This window comes from Cupressus sempervirens, chromosome 2 (genome assembly GCF_028749045.1).
Source record: "Cupressus sempervirens isolate cs-2001-9-10 chromosome 2, ASM2874904v1, whole genome shotgun sequence".
NCBI classification, from domain to species: domain Eukaryota; kingdom Viridiplantae; phylum Streptophyta; class Pinopsida; order Cupressales; family Cupressaceae; genus Cupressus; species Cupressus sempervirens.
In genome coordinates, this window is record NC_143119.1 from 61,470,757 (window position 1) to 61,488,189 (window position 17,433).

Below are 17,433 nucleotides of genomic sequence, written 5' to 3' on the forward strand. Positions count from 1 at the left end.
ATAAGAGTCCATGTCTTGTTCTTCTCTATCTTCTCTATTTCTTCATTCATAGCCTCAATCCAACTTTCATTTTCTAATGCATCTTTGACATTTCTAGGTTCAAAATCAGCAAGTAAACAAGTACCTTTTAGCTTACTTCTTGTCATAGTACCTTTAGATTTATCTCCAATGATATAATTTGGAGCATGATGTCTCTTGACATACTTGGCTAATATAGGTTCCTTTCCTTTTGAACGAATTGCATTATCATCCTCTTGCACTTCAACTTCAGGTTTTGGCCATTCTGACTGATCTGACTATTGCTCGAGTCCTTCAAACTCAATAGGCATTGGTTTGGTAGCATCTGAATGTGATTCAAGTTCTTGCAACTTGGTTTGAACTTCCTGCAACTTGGTGACTGAAGACTCGGGAGTAGAAGTTTCTTGATTGACAGATGTATCTGGCACTGTATCAGGTTCAATGAAAAGAAATCTCCTGTAATCTTCTCATTCCTTTTTTCTTTCTTCTTCACTCCTTTCTACAAACTCATCAACTTTCACATGTGCACTTTCTATGACTTTGTGAGTAGACAAATTCAAAAATCTATATGCTTTACTCTTGTAAGAATAACCCAAAGTCACCCTTCACATCAAATTTACCTTTTCTAGATTCTTTTAGAATATAACATTTACTTCCAAATACTTTTAGATAACTTATATTAGGTTTATAGCCATACCATAACTCATAGGGGGTTTTGAATGAGTCCTTCTTCAATTATTCTCGGTTCAAGGTATGAACTACAGTGCTGATAGCTTCCTTCTAGTATTTGATAGCAATGTTCTTTTTAATCATTAAAGTTCTTGCATAGTCCATGATAGATCTGTTCCTTCTTTCTGCTATTCCATTTTACTCGGGAGTTCCAAGTGCTAATACCTATCTTTTGATTCCCCTTTCAATGCAAAAGTTATTGAACTCATGGGAGATAAATTCATCACCTCTGTTTGACCTCAAGAATTTTAGTCTTTTCCCTATTTCCTTCTCTACTCTTCCCAAATACCATTTGAACTTCTCAAATGCTTCTGATTTCTCTCTCATATACATGATAGTCATCATTCTAGAGTAATCATCAACAAAAAGAATGAAGAAATTTTCTCCAATATAGCTTTCAATTTCAATAGGTCCACATAAATTAGTGTTCACATAAATTAGTATGCACTATTTCCAAAACTTCCTCAAACTGATAGTTCTTATTTTTAAAGCTAGTTTTTCCCATCTTACCAATCTGACAATTCTTGCATAGACCAACATCAGGTTTCTTAATACTAGGAATGCCTCTTACTTTCCTGAATTTTCTTATTTTCACCAAATTATCAAAGTTTACATGACATAACCTTTTGTGCTAAAACCAACTTTCTTCAACTTGAGCAATAAAACATGAACATTCATGAAGTTCAAGATAAAACAAGTTACCTTTTTTTTGTATGCCTGATCCAATCAGCTTTCCTTTGTCATCCAAAAATCTTCCTTTTCCATGCATGAATTCTATTTTAAATCCAATATTGAGTAGCTATGCCACACTCAATAGATTGTGTTTTAGACCTTCAACCCAATAGGCATTATCACATACAAGCTTTTTGGTTAGTGAGATTCTTACTCTACCTTTTATGCAACAAGGTTCATTATTACCAAACCTCACACTACCACCATCATAGTCTTTAAAATGTTCAAACTTAGTTTTATCACCAGTCATATGATGAGAACAACCACTATCTATGATCCATGTATTATTTTTTCTCACATGAGAGATAAGTGCCATTTTATCTTCCTCATCATTATCAGAATCATCTTTCATAGCAATATAAACAATTTCATCTTCACTATCATCAAAATCATTAGAATCCTTAGCCATGAAACATGTTTTCTTACCTTTTTCCTTGAATGATTTGAAGTCTTTCTTGCCATTGCATTTGTGACCTTTCTTTTCATCCTTGTTTTTCTTGTTTGGGCACCTAGCAGCAATATGTCCAATTTCCTCACATGAAAAAAAGATTAGAGGAACCTTACCTTTGTATTTTCCTTTCCCTCTAGAATATTTCCTTGCTAGTGGAGCTTCAACCACCTCAAGATTACTGTCAGAACTCTATTATGATTCTTCTTCACTTTCTAAATGAGATTCCTTTATCTTATTTCCTTTTTCTTTGAGTGAAAGCTTGGCTTCAAATGCTGATTCAATGTTCTTGGAAGTTGGAACATAGTTGTCATAGTTATCTAGCTCAAATGCAGCCAATCTTCCTACTATTGCTTCTAAATTTATCTTATGATTTGCTTCACATATTCTTTCTTGAATTGTAGAAATTCTAATTGCATAAATGGGAAATAATGTTCTAATAACTTTACTTACAACTATTTCCTCCTCAATGTCTCCTCCATAAGCCTTGATTGCACTGACAACTACTTTGACTCTTTCAACATATTTGGTAATGTTTTCATCCTCTCTCATCCTCATTTGATCAAATTGTCCTCTTAGACTTTCTGCTTTGGCTCTCCTCACATTATCATCACCTCCATAGATATCTTTTAGCTTGTTCCACATTTCAAAATTAGTTTTGTAGTCCTTGACATCATCAAATTCTTCATATCTTAGGGCAGATGCAATGTCTATCATCATGGTGTTATGAGTCTTCTTCTCAGCAATGTCATTGACAGATAGTGTACCAGAAGGAGTCACATATTCTTCATCAAGATATTTCAATCTTGTATCTCCAATGGAAGCTAGATGGAGTCTCATGAGACTTTGCCATGCTGAAATGTTATCCTTGTTAAGCCTTGGAATTTTCCTCTTGTAAGACATCCTGATCTTTAGCATAGATCCTTGAAATCCTTCCTACAAGCACCAAAAGCTTTGATACCAATTGTTGGAAATATAGATGGAGTAATTGAGAGAGGGGGGGGTGTGAATTAGTTACTACAAAAAAAATTCAATAGAACCCTTAGATGTCTTAAAAGCTTAGTTACTACTGTCACTCGGTATCTACACAGAAAAATGTTATAACTCGGTAGATGTTTGTTAGCTTATTACTAATATTTAAGCATTCACAAAGATTTAACATGTATGCATAAAAGAAATAACATCAACATAAGAGACAATAGATTTAATGTGAAAACCCAATATGGGAAAAACCACCAAGTAGCTAGCTACCAATTTTCACTCTTTTGAAGTGAGCCCTATTAGGAGCCAACCCTATTAGAGGTTACAAAACACACTGTTAGGTATGATCCTATTAGAAGATTTAAACACCCTGCTAGGAGTGGCCTTGCTAGAGGACTTTAGAACAATTCAATAGAACTATCCACCTTGTTAAAGGATTTAGAAAATGGCTATTAAACCAACTCTATTAAGAGATTTAGGAATTACTCCTACAATGGTGAGAAAGTAACAACAATTGACCTAAATGAGATGCAACTAATCTTGCTATTATAGATCTATGTTATGCTTCACTAGATCCTCTCTGATCGAATACACTTTTGCTGCTTCTCAAGGATATCTGATCCTTCTTCAAAAATTCGCTCACACTTTCCTCTTCACACAATTAACTTACTTGCATGCTTGCTCATTACAATTAGAATCCACAACTTGACCTTTTATTTATACATTACAAATTGTCAAGTTGGCTAATTTAAAAGTTACATTTACCAATAATCATTACATCAGTAAGCTACAATCACTACATGAAACAATTAAAATTTATTTCCCAAAACAATGAAATCCTTCATTAACCGACCCTGCTTGGTAAACACCGCTCTAGAAATGATTTCTAGTGTTATCCAACTGAAGCTCGGTAAACACTGTGAACTCTACAAAATCCTTTGGAGACCGAGTGAACTTAGTAGACACTAACATTCCTTCATTGACCTTGTGAGCTCGATAGAATCTGACTTTTCTTTGTTAACCTTGGGAGCTCAGTTAACACTAACCTCTGTCATAGAATCCTTCAATGCCCGAGTGAGCTCGGTAGAAACTGTCTCCATAGTGTAACTTCTAGAAATGCTCAGTAGACTCTGTAAATTTCTTTACTAACCATCTAAGCTTGGTAGAATCTGTCTGATAATTGATATGACATTTGTGTAACATCAAAGATAACACACAATTGAACAATTGTATCCAACAACCTCATCTTTCAACCATATTGTGAATGTTTTAAAATTTAACTAGGGCTTGATTGTATAAGATAATTTTGGATAGGTTAAGTATTTTTCAATGAGGTTCATAAATATCTCCATTGGAAATGATTCACTTCTATGGAATACAATCTGAGTGGTAGGTGAACACATATTATATTGAACATTTTTAAAATTGAATTATGTAAGTTATTTTTTCTTTGAACACCTATTGAAATTAAATCTTATAATTCACAATCAAGATAATCATATAGGGAAAGGAATATAAATGAAATGTTGTCATAAATGTTGATTTGAAACACTTGACGACTGAAATAAGAATGAAATGATTGCTAGCGAAGGAAGATTCCAAACTTGAGGTTCAATCCCCTAATTAGGTGAGGATTTGCATCTAAATTGATGAAGAGAAAGAGATCATATAGTAACACCACACAAAAACTAAACTATCCCAGAAATATTTCAATATAATTAGACTACAACACAATAAATAGACGCAACTATACTTTATGGAACACTGACTCTCACAACCCTAAAACCTCATTTTCCCAATAATGATGAATGAAAAACTGATCTTTAAAATTAAAATGCAATATAATTGATCACCTCTCTCCCAATAATCTCATTCATAGCTAAAAAAATATAACACAAAATTTTAAAGGAATCAATTTGATTTGTACTATAAAAAAAAGGCCATGAAAGATAATAAGTGAGGTAAGGCGGTTATTTAGTCCTCCTTTATTGGAATTCTTTTGGTAACACTCTTCTACACAAGAATGACATGTGAAATATGGTCTATATGATCTTCATAGTAATGGTGATGGAAAATACAACAAATGCCTATGACCACTGCTGAAGAACTGCTACATCCATTTTGGGGCAAAAGGTCGATGAGCAATGGACATTCACAAAACTAACTGGAGAAATCACACATGTTTTAGAAGTGCCACCAAACACACCTCTGGAAGAATGTATATGCAAGAGACTACATGACATAAACAACAAGTAGACTACATAGAGAATATTATGGGAGTGGCATTGGATATAATCTAGGAAAGTGTTGCGGTAGGTACTATGACATTAGAATCACTTGAGAGTGTCTTTGAGAATTTACACTCCAAATATTGGGAGGAATACAAGTTGTACAATTTTTCATGTATTGCATCTGCATTTTCTTATAAGAGTATTTCGAGTATTAGCAAGGTCTCCCTTGATGATCCAAAGTATCCATTTCTTATAAGAGTGTTTCAAGGTTGGGAACTATTGACACAAAATTCTAAACCCTTGCTCGAGGTATGACCCTCAAGAGACCTTGTGTAACATGGAAATAATGTCCAAGTGTGGGACTTGCACTCTAAGGCTAAAGAAAAGATTTGTTGAAGAGCTACATGACTAATGGGGCATCCTCTTGATCGATGGTTATGTTTTATTCATGTGTTGGGAATATTTTTCACAACATCTAGGCCATCCATTTCAAAAGTGAAGATCTATGTAAACAGTGCACCATTTTGGGGTAAATTAAATTTATTTCACATGGGTCAACTTTTCCTTTATTCCATATGGGTTAACATCTTGTGTTATCCCATCCTGCATTTTTTGACAATAGTGTGAATTCATTTGTCACAGCCATGACACATGACAAGGATTGCTCCTTTATTGTAGAATGATGTTTGGGGCCTTGTTCGACAATGCCAATATGTCTCCATGCTTCTTTATTAATTGTAATGATCAAATATCACGAGATTTGATCTCTGACAGCTAGATGTATTATTTTGTTCTTTCCTATCACTTCACTACAACAAGTTGATTTCATAATGAGATTTATTTCTGATATTCATTTATTTTTGCTCTCTGCAACTTAACTCCATGTTGTGGGGTTCAAACTTCAAGTTTAGATCTGAGTTATGCCTGATCTATAAAGGCATTTGTAAATATTTTTCAAAGGGTTCTTTTTTGGTTCTCTTGCAACTTCTTATGCTCTAGAATTGTAGATTTCTTATTTTTCCTTACATTAATAGAAACCCATGTTTCCTCTTCTTACCATTTAACTATCTTATGCAGGTTTTGCCTTGTGTTGAATGTTTCTATTTCATCATTTAAGTTTGTATGTTGTGTTTACTTGCTAATGGGTGTTGTGTTGTGAAAATATTCTTCCTTAGAATATCTCATTTGTTTTAACCTATATATGAATCCTTAAAGGATCAAATCTTTAATTTTAATTTCCTTCTCCCTTTCCCTTCCCAATAATAGTTTAGGTGCATCATGATAGTAAGGAAGCCAACCTTCTCTAGAGATTTAGCTTCATAGTGCAAGTCCCACACTTGTAGGCTATTTTCATGTTATAGAAGGTCACTTAAGGGTCATACCTCAAGCAAGGGTGTATACTTTTGTGTCAACAAGAACCACTCCAACACCCTTTGCATGGTTTAGAGGTAATGTCATTGTTGCAAAGACTTCTACAAGGGAATGAGCCTCGTGGTTATGACATTTACAAAGAAGAAAAACTTGCTTCTTAAACTCCTTACACTCAACTCTTCACTAAAGTTATTCTTCCAGCAGTGAAAATAGCTGCTACAAATTCTTGGGAGCCAAGGGACCATGAATCTATGCTACATTTTCTAGAGACATGGGATAAGTTACAATACTACCAACTTCAATACTTCATAACATTTTGAATCATATATTGATGCCCAAATTAACAACAAGAATAGATACTTGGGATCCTCACAGGTAGACTATGCCAATACATGCATGGTTACATCCTTGGCTTCCATTATTGAGCTAGTGTATGAAGCCTTTATATCCAACCATTCGTTACAAATTGAGGAATGAACTTCATGCCTGGCATGGAAGTGACGTATCTGCATATGCAATTTTATCACCTTGGAAAACTGTATTTGATCCTGCTAGCTAGGAATATGTAAGCACAGTTTGAGTGAGTTTTATTGTTTTATTATTTGGATTGATGATTATTTTATTATCACAAGGGCATGGCATGAAAACATAGTCATTGAGCTAGGGCATGACCATAGATTGACTAGAGACTATTACAATATAGTTAAGCTCATTCGATGCCATGGACACCAATTTTTTTATTAAGTTTAAGATCTCATATAGGGAGGAAGATATTCAAAGTTAGTGTGAAACAATAGAAAGACTAAATAATGAGGAGAATGCATTATAAGAAAAATACCATGACAAAAAAATGTAGAGAAAGGGTAACAAAATGTAGAGCAAGAGCACAACTAGGAAACCATAGATCTCCACACTCCACACTCCACACTCTTTTGCAACTTCTCTATACCCTTGTTTGGAGCTCTCCACAATCTTTCACATGCAGTTCTCCACAATCGATCAAATGGGAATGATTAATGTCATATTTCTTCCTTTTTGTTTATAATTATGCCAATGTTAAAATTATGATGCCAATTTCAATATTCTGATGGTGTTAGGGAAAATTGTAAAAAAAAAAATGCAAATCACCACAAATTATATCAACATCACAATTTGTAGTCACAATTTGACCCCAAATGTTGTAGTGTGATTTGGTCTATTGAGTGGTATCTTCTCACATACTTGGCTAGCATTGGTTCCTCTTTAGGTCCTTCTACCCTATGCTCTTTAGGTTTAGCTTCTTTTTTTCAAGCTGACACAAATCCTTGTATAGGTTTTACCTCAACTATTACCCTTTCAATTGTATCTCTTTGTGGAATGTACTCAAATTGTTACCTCTTGTTTGTTCTCTTGTAGCTATGATGTAATGCTAAGATAATTTGCTCCTTAAGTCCTTTCTTTCTCAAGGACTTGATTAAGCTTTCTCTTAGCCTATTAGGGTTCCTTTGATGCCCTAATCTAACCTATCCTCTAACAACTCACCACCTAGTTACACCAATGGTTTTAGTTCCTTTCTTTTCCAAATTCCTCTTCAAGCTAACTAGTTGACTTCCTTCCTTACTCTTTCTAGACCATTTTTCTCAATCTGGTAGAGTGAGGAGCTCTTACAAGTGGTTTCAAACTTCATTTACACTTCTAAACACTAATACCACAAGTTAAATTCAAGTTCTTTATTCCTACTCCAAAACTGCCAAAAATAGTACTACTAAAATTAGCCCTCAAAATTGAGTTTTTGGAGTTTAACCCTAATTTATATGAATAAGGTGGAATTTTGTTTTATGGTTTTGAGTACCCTTTTGGAAAACCTAATGGATTTTGTGGGTCTTAGGTTTCCAAACTATCTGTACACCTAAAAGAAAATTTTATGCCTATATTTAAGGGTTTCATAACATGAATGGCAGGGCTGACTAGGGTCTGGTCATTCCCTCACCAAAAATTTTCATGAAGCCTTCTCCTTTGACATATGGTGTCATTACTCATCCCTCCTCATTTTTCAACACTTGGTTTCAAGTATTCCTCACATTCACACCTCAAATCCTTCCTTTCACTATTGTGATTGCCTAACCAAGTATCAAATTCTTGCCAATCACATTAAAATTACTTAACACACTTTCTAGGACCCCAAAAACTATGTAAATTATGTAAACTGAATCCACTCTCATTTTCCCTAAATCTACGAAGAACTCATGGTAGGAATTCATGGGGGAGCCATTATTGCATAGAGCCACAACTAAACCAACATAGAGGAAATTTACAAATGAATTTTAAAACCTGCTCAAATGAATACCTAAAAACTTGCAACCTAAAAGGAAAATTAATATACAATATGAACAACAAATATCCAACACCAGGTTAAAACCTTCAATCCATTATTCCATAGAGGTGATCAAAAACCTCTAAAACTGAACTAGAAATCATGGATCTAATTGCATAAAATTATTGATTACAACACCCAACCTTTGGGATATTTTTATTTCATGGTCTTATAAGCTTCCAAATAGGTTGGACACAGTTGGACTAACTACCAACCTTTTTCTCACATTTTGCAACTTTTTTTCAAAAAGTTGTCAATCAACTTTCCTCCAAAATTGCACAATTTTGACAACTTTTTGCATCTTTGAACAATTTGGCTCTCCTTGACTTGGGAACTTCAAAACCTACCTACTTTGAATCATTCATGATGTTTAGGCATGATTTAACTTCCAGCACATTCATTAGCACGATTTTGCTATTTTTTGCATTATTGACAACTTTTGCACACTTGTAGCACCACTGACATCTTTTTGACATCTTCTCCCTTTCTTGCTCCAAATGACAAGTTATGAGATCCAATCCATGCAATAGGATGTAAGAACATTGATGAGAGTGATTTATGTCATAAATTATTCCATATTTTATTCTTTACATAAGCCTTCATCCTTATTTTCACATTCCATTTTCTCATTTTTTGTTGCATATATTTCTATATATATATATATATATATATATATATATATATATATATATTTAAAAAATAATAATTTTTTTAAAGATAAAATATATGAACAATTTATTTTTTGATTATATTTACTATCATTTTTTGTGCCAAAGGAAATTAATATTTCATATGTAGGAGAAATTCCAAATATGTGAGAAAGTATAAGGAAATTCAAAATTATTTATTTATGACTAAAATCAAGGAGAAGCTTGTGGCTAAACTTAGGGAGAAGATTGTGGCTAAAATCAAGGAGAATATTGTGGCTAAAATTAAGGAGAATATTGTGACTAAAATCACAAAGAATATTGTGGCTAAAATGAAGGAGTAGATTATGACTATAATCAAAAGGAATATTGTTTGCTAAAAATACATAAATACATGTCACATTCCATTTAGTCAAATAACAATTCCCATTTAAAGCAAAATGGGAGATCAACAGGTTTAAACCATTGACCTCCCATTTATAATTTATACCTTTCCACCATTACAACATCCATGTATTTTGAATATTTGATTAACATTTATTTCCTTCTACCATAGCAAAAGTGTATAACACTATGATTTCAAGCCCAAAGATGTGTTAGTTAAGGAGAAAGTGAGTTGCAATGCCATCTAGCCTTATCACATTATTTTATGTTCTATTCTTGTGAGCTACCTTCCATCCCAAACTGCCAATCTAGTAAAGATATAATAAGATGAAAAGCCACAAAATTTTCATAGATGACAAGGATTAATAAAGAATCAATATTGCCATCCACAAAAACCAACCCACAACTTGAATTTAGTGTCAAACCACCAATGAAGAGATCTATGGTATATATAAATTTTTGGCAAAGAATCATTTCTAAACTTACATGGACGAACTTATCAATATTTTGTTTCCTATTTCTAACTATAGTTGTAACAATAAATTATGTGGCCATTATTTTGTTGTATCTTCTTGGCCATGATCCAACAATGTAAATATTTTGTACATATTCTGTATTGGAATTCTTTAGAATAATTAAGAGGGGCGTGAATGAGTTATCCAAGGTCCAAATGTACAAATAAAAATTTTCAATGCTTAGTAGACCCATATCCATAAAACCTTATCATGCATGCATCCATTAGGTCATACAATACTTAAACTTTGTAGGTTACTATCTTAGGTCAAAATAACTTTGCAGAAATGTAAACATGAAACACCATAAGAACATTCACACAATTTGACACAAGGAATTTATGTGGAAAGACAAATTGGGAAAAACCACTAGTAACATGCTAGTAATTCTCACTCTTCTGAAGTGATTCCCTTTAAAAGGACAACCCTATTAAAGGTTACAATACACACTGTTAAATGTGACCTGGTTAAAGGATTTCAATCACACTATTAGGAGTGAGCCTTGTTAGAGGACTTTAGACCATTCTATTAGAATGTCACTTGGTTCAAAGATTTACAAATTATCATTAGGTCAACCTTAATCCAAAGGATTTACCCTAGAATGATACAATGATTAGAAAGTAATAATAAGGCTTGATCTGATAACAAATTACAACTCACCTGTAGATTACAGATCTCCATTTCAATCCTCTACTTTCACACTTCAACTTTGATAGCTTGTTCACCCTTCAAGCATTCATACTCTTCAGCCTTCTTTCTTCATATGCCAACTGCAATCTCTTTTGTTTGGCCACTGAATGAACAAATACCCTAGACTCCTTGTCTTCCTTAGGTTCTCACACATTACAACCTTTTCTTCTAACAAGCTATCTCTATAAATAGAGAATTTAGATCTTTTTCCACTTAACCACAACCATCCATTTTAGCGTTAGGTCGGATTATGTAGGATTCAATAAATTTACCTATTTTTCCATTTGGTTCCTCTAAAAACTTCTTCAATCTTCCTTGAATTTGCCTCAAAACTATTTACCTTGAATTATGTGCCACTAGCTCATCATAGTTATCTTCCACACATTTTTTATAGTTCAAGAAATCAAATTAGTTGGCTCAGATTCATCAAATCTTTGATTTAACACTACTTGCTATCACTCAACATCTATACTATTCTGTTGCTTGACCAACACTAGTTCACTCAACAAATGCTGAAGTTTACTAATGCTTGGCACCAACTAAAGTTTTACTTGGCATAGACTAACATTCACTCGGCTTGCACTATTTTTCTTCTTTTCTCGAAACCTCTTTATTTTCACTCAACTTTTACTGATTTCTGCTCTTCTTGCACTAAATACTCAATAAGACTTGTCAGACACTCTTCTTACTTGTCCAGTCTTGAGTAATCTTTCATTTCAAACTTTAAGTAGATAAACAATACACTATATTCTCAATTTCTTACTTGGTCTTAGTACTTCTTTTACATACCAAATAACTCAACCTTTCTCTAGGTGCTCTTGTTGTCTCCTCTTTTCAAATCCTCTTCATCAATCAAGTAAATGACAATTTTTAGACCAAAAAGCTATTGTCTCACCAACAAGTATTAGGTTTGACATCATTGAAAAAATAATGATTTTTCCATGATAGGTTCTTTACTTCAAAAAAATCTCATATCAACAATTTGATGCATTGTGAATCTAGATGTACCCCAAAATGAGGTGATCCAAAAACCAACCAACAAACACACAGTAGAAAATGAACAAGAGGAAAAAGATTTAAATTTAGAGAGAAAATATTTCATATATTTGAATCAAAAGTTTACATCCAACATGCCTGGCTATATAGCCTTTCGGGTTATGACCATTACAAAGAAGAAACATCTTTGAAAGAAGAACATATCTCCGAACTCAAATGTGAACTTCTATCTCCAAGGTAATCCACGTTAAGACTTCTCAACTAAAATGACTTCTTTATGACTCCCAAAATTATGATTAAGACTCTACCCATGATCCCCTTAAAAACTTGCATAACCACAGTTGACCTATTACAAATTACCAAATAAATAAATCCCTACATTAAATGCATAACCAAGCCATAAGTTGGCTCTCAAAAAATATTAAATATCCACCATGAATTAAATATGTACAAGGTTGGCCCAAACTAGAACTAGACACAGACAACTTGATCAAAGAAGGACCAAGACAAATACTAGCACTCAACACATATAGGATCACTCAACACCAACAAGAACACTTGACACATGAAGGAACATTTGACCAATACTAGATAACTCAGGCAACATTGCAACTTGGCAAACACTAAAACTTAGCAAACATTGCATGCTTGACTAACACTACAACAAAACAACCTGACACTTGAAAGATAACTTTGTCAATGCTAGCAAAATAAATGGGACAACACACTAACCAATATGTTGGAAAAATTCAACTCGGTAATGATTGAATAATTATTGGCACTCAATAATTGTTGTAACTTGGTAGCAACCAATAGAATCAGTGGGATAACATGATGACGATGACGCTTCTGCATCAGACTATCAAGGTAAATAGTAAAGACCTCAAATGCTCTTGCATCAAACTCCCCTAATAAATAGAAAAATGTGTCCCATATTTTTCTTTTGAAAGAAAATTCTACACTCAGCTTCATCTTCACCAAAGGTTTCCACCATCATGGATAAATGATCAAATTTGAAAATCAACCATCTATGCTTCATCCATTCAAAAATTAGAATCTCATCCAACCAATCAACATACAGACTGAACTAAAAATCACAATGCTCCATTTGCAACTTATCATCACCATCATCCATAACATCATCCTCATACATGAAAATTAGATCAACAACAATATTCAAATCAAAAACCTAATCAACAACAACATATGAAATTAGATCCATCATAGAAAAATTACATAAATCTATAATATAGAAATTTTCCACCAAATCAATAGTAAATGAATCCATATCAAGAACATGCAACAATAGCCATATGTCATCCATAATCATAACAATATATATACTCATTCCTCCAACAACATGTAGTTCAACAAAATCATCAAAATCCACATCAGTAGCAACATTCATATCCTTCAACATCTCAACAACATAAAAATTCAGATCCATATCAATAACAACAACATCATGTAAATTCGCGTCAATAACCTCTCTAAAAATCTCAACCATATTATTAGCAAGTAAATCCATCTTCTTATCATGAGTAACATCCAGATCAATAAGATCCATAACATAATGAACATATAACTCAACATAAGTGAAATTATCCTCTCCAAAAATCTCATTGTGCACAATAAGATGCTCTGCAATTTCCATGTCAGATCTATCCATCTACTCATTAAAACCAAAAGATACTTCATCAACTTTAGAAAAATCATCATGCACTTCGACAATCTATCTTCTTCTCTTCATAATCTCTTTAACCAATTACACAACCTTCTTTCTAATCCTTAGATGCCAACTCAAATCAAACTCTTCTAGATCATCAATCCTTTCATGTAAATCATCCCAAAAACAATCATACTCATTTCTCTCAACATCATCAAGATGTCTTCCACGATCTTGTGCTAACTCAATAGCTTCTACTCCAATTGCAAGTTTCCTCATCATGTCGAATAGCTCAAAATCTGCATCTCTCCTTCCATGAACCATCTTTTCATAAAAAATGAATGAATGATAAGTCCTCTACAAGTGTAGGCCAAATCCATAGATCTACAACCATACACCAAATCACCAACTAGCTGGGACTTCTAAAATCAAAACCCTTCTTTGATAAACTTCACCCAACCAAGGTCCTAGTACAAATTGCCTCACACTTTGGCAATCTATTTGCACACTCAAGAACAACTAATCTCTGATACGAATTGATGCAGTGTGAATCTAGATGTACCCCAGAACGAGGTGATCCAAAAACTAAAAAATAAACACACAACAAAAAATAAACAAGAGGAACATGATTTAGATCCAGAGAGACAATATGTCATATATTCAAATCAAAATTTTACATCCAACATGCCCGACTATCTAACCTTCTAGGTTATTTTTAGGATTAACCTCAGACATAAATAACGGTTACATGCAAATATAACCAATATTAAAAAATAGTAGATCACATAAAAGATAACACAAGACAACAAGATTTAATGTGGTTCACCAAATCCCTGGGTTACATCCACTAACAATAAGTCCAATATTATTCTTATCCAGTGATTACAACCTAATTACAATCTATAATCCCTCACAACTCAATACCACGACAAGAAGCTATAGTATCACCATTCATCATGAAATCCCTAACCCTAAGACTTTTTATACAAGTTTTTGCTGCTTACAAAATTAGGGCTAGAACAATAGAAAAATAGTAGCTGACACATTTTATAGTATAAGGGAATTTTTGGCTTTAGGGTCACTACCCTCAAAAACCCCCATGGGAGTATTTCCCCTTGACCCCATCCTATACTATGAAAGGGAGCGCACCTAGGACCCCACAAGGGCATTGCCCCTTGACCCCATCCAAAACCCTATAGAAATAAATTGGAGGGAAATTGTGATGAATAAACATCTGAGTCTAATTACACTTCACATCACAAAAATTATGACCATTACAAAGAATAATACATCTTTGAAAGAAGGTAGATCTCCAGACTCAAATGAGAACTTCTATCTCTAAGATACTTCATGTTAAGACTCCTAAACTAAAATGACTTCTTCATGACTCCCAAAATTATGATAAAGACTCTACCCAAGATCCCCTTAAATACTTGCATGACCACACGCTGTCCTATTAAAAATTACCAAATAAATAAGCCCTTACATTAAATGCACAACCAAGCCATAAGTTGGCTCTCAACAACTATTAAATACCCATCATGAATTAAATATGTGCAAGGTGGGCCCAAACTGGAACCAAATATAGACAACTTGATCAAAGAAAGACCAAGAAAAATACTAGCACTCAACACATATAGAATCACTTGGCACCAACAGGAACACTCAACACATGAAGGAACACTTGACTAATACTGGATAACTTGGCCAACACTGCAACTCGATAAACACTACAACTCAACAAACACTGCATGCTCGACTAACACTGGAACTGACCAAATTGACACTTGAAAGATCACTTAGTTGATACTGGTAGAATAAATGGGATAACATGCTAACTAGTATGTTAACATGATGTTGAAAAACTTCAACTCGACAATGACTGATAATTACTGGCACATGAAAATTGCTGTAATTCGATAGCAACCAACAGAATCAATGGGATAACATAATGGCCATGATGCCCCTACATCACAATCTCCCTCTTTGGCATTGATGAAAAACCAATATAAAAAATAAAATAATATCTTTGAAATTTATCCCTCTATCAGTATATGTCCTTCCTCTGTATAGGGTAATCTAAGCTTTATCAATCTCCTTCAATGTATCTCTCTTATACCCCCCTTTGTAGGTTGGTTTTCTCTTTCTTATATCTCCCTCTTTAGAGTATCTCTCTCTCTTTCTAATAGTCAGGTACTTATCTCCCTTTTTCTTATATTTAGGTATCTATCTCCCTTTTTGACAAAAAATGCTAAAGACTTGTCATCTCTTTATGCAGCTATAATTAATTTAGGTTCTCCCTTTATCACCTTGCTTTATTAATTTAGGCAACACCTAAAGTAAGATCCACTACATCAAGTTGTAAGATACAACATTCATCTTAGTTGATGCAGGGAACTAATCATGCTTCTTAAGTAGCTTTGGATAGGATTATCAACCCTAACTTACCTCTAAGATACTCATGAGAATCCTTAGTTAAATATTTTGTGAATATATCAGCTATCAAGAATTTTGCATTCACATATTCCATCCTCACTTCCTTTTCTTGAACCAAATCTCTCAAGTAATGATACTTGATTGTAATCTACTTGGTATTTGTGTACATCATAGGGTTCTTTGATATGTTTATAGAACTTGTATTATAACAATAAAGTACCATAGGTTCAGTGATTTCCTCCTTCATACCTTTTGATCCATACCACATTTGTACAATTTACTGTAGTAGCCACATATTCAACTTCAATAGTAGATTGAGATATACAATTTTGTTTCTTGCTGGTCCAGATGACCGACCTCTTTCCTAAGAAAAATGCCCCAGTACTTGTGCTCTTTGTGTCATCAATGTTTCTAGCCCAATCAACATCTGTATAGGCTCTTAACTCAATTTTTTTATTTTTTGTAGTGTAGACCATAGTGTTATATTCCTTTCAAATATCTCATAATTCTCTTAACAATCATCAAATGATTCTCCTTAGGATTTGTAGAAATCTTGCAATAATCCCAACAACTAATGCAATGTTAGGTCTGCTATGTACTACATATTGCAACTTGCCAATCATAGACCTATATAATGTTTGATTCACATCAATAGAATCATCTTTCTTTGACAATTTGTGTCCTATCACCATAGGCATGTGTTAGGCTTAATTTGAGTCACCATATTTTAAACTCTCTTTGATTTCCTTTGAAGCCCAAAATCATACACCAAAAAAACCTTTCTTGGTCTCATATATTATGAATATCACTGATCCTTGCATACAGAGACTAATCCTGTGATGTCTATCACAACTCTTGTGTCTTGAACCTCTTTGAACTTTGGTTCGAAGTAGTTCAAAGTAGTTCAACCAAAGGTTTTGATACCAACTATTTTCTGCAGGTGGGACCCATTGAGCATAATGAAGATGTTTGTTTGAACCTCTTCAAACCTTAGTTCAAAGTGGTTCAAAGTAGTTCAATTGCTGCAGATTTTTTTGAGAAAAGCATTAATGATTCTCCAAGTACCACTAGTTCCTAAGAAACTAATTGAGACGTGAGGAGTAATTATTGGGGATCATGTCGTATTTAATTTTTGTTTGAGACATGATATCAGTTGTCATCATGATTCAAAAAGGAAAATCTTTCATTTGGGGGTTGGATTATTTGTCAGAAATTTGTTATTATTGCAAGAACACCTGC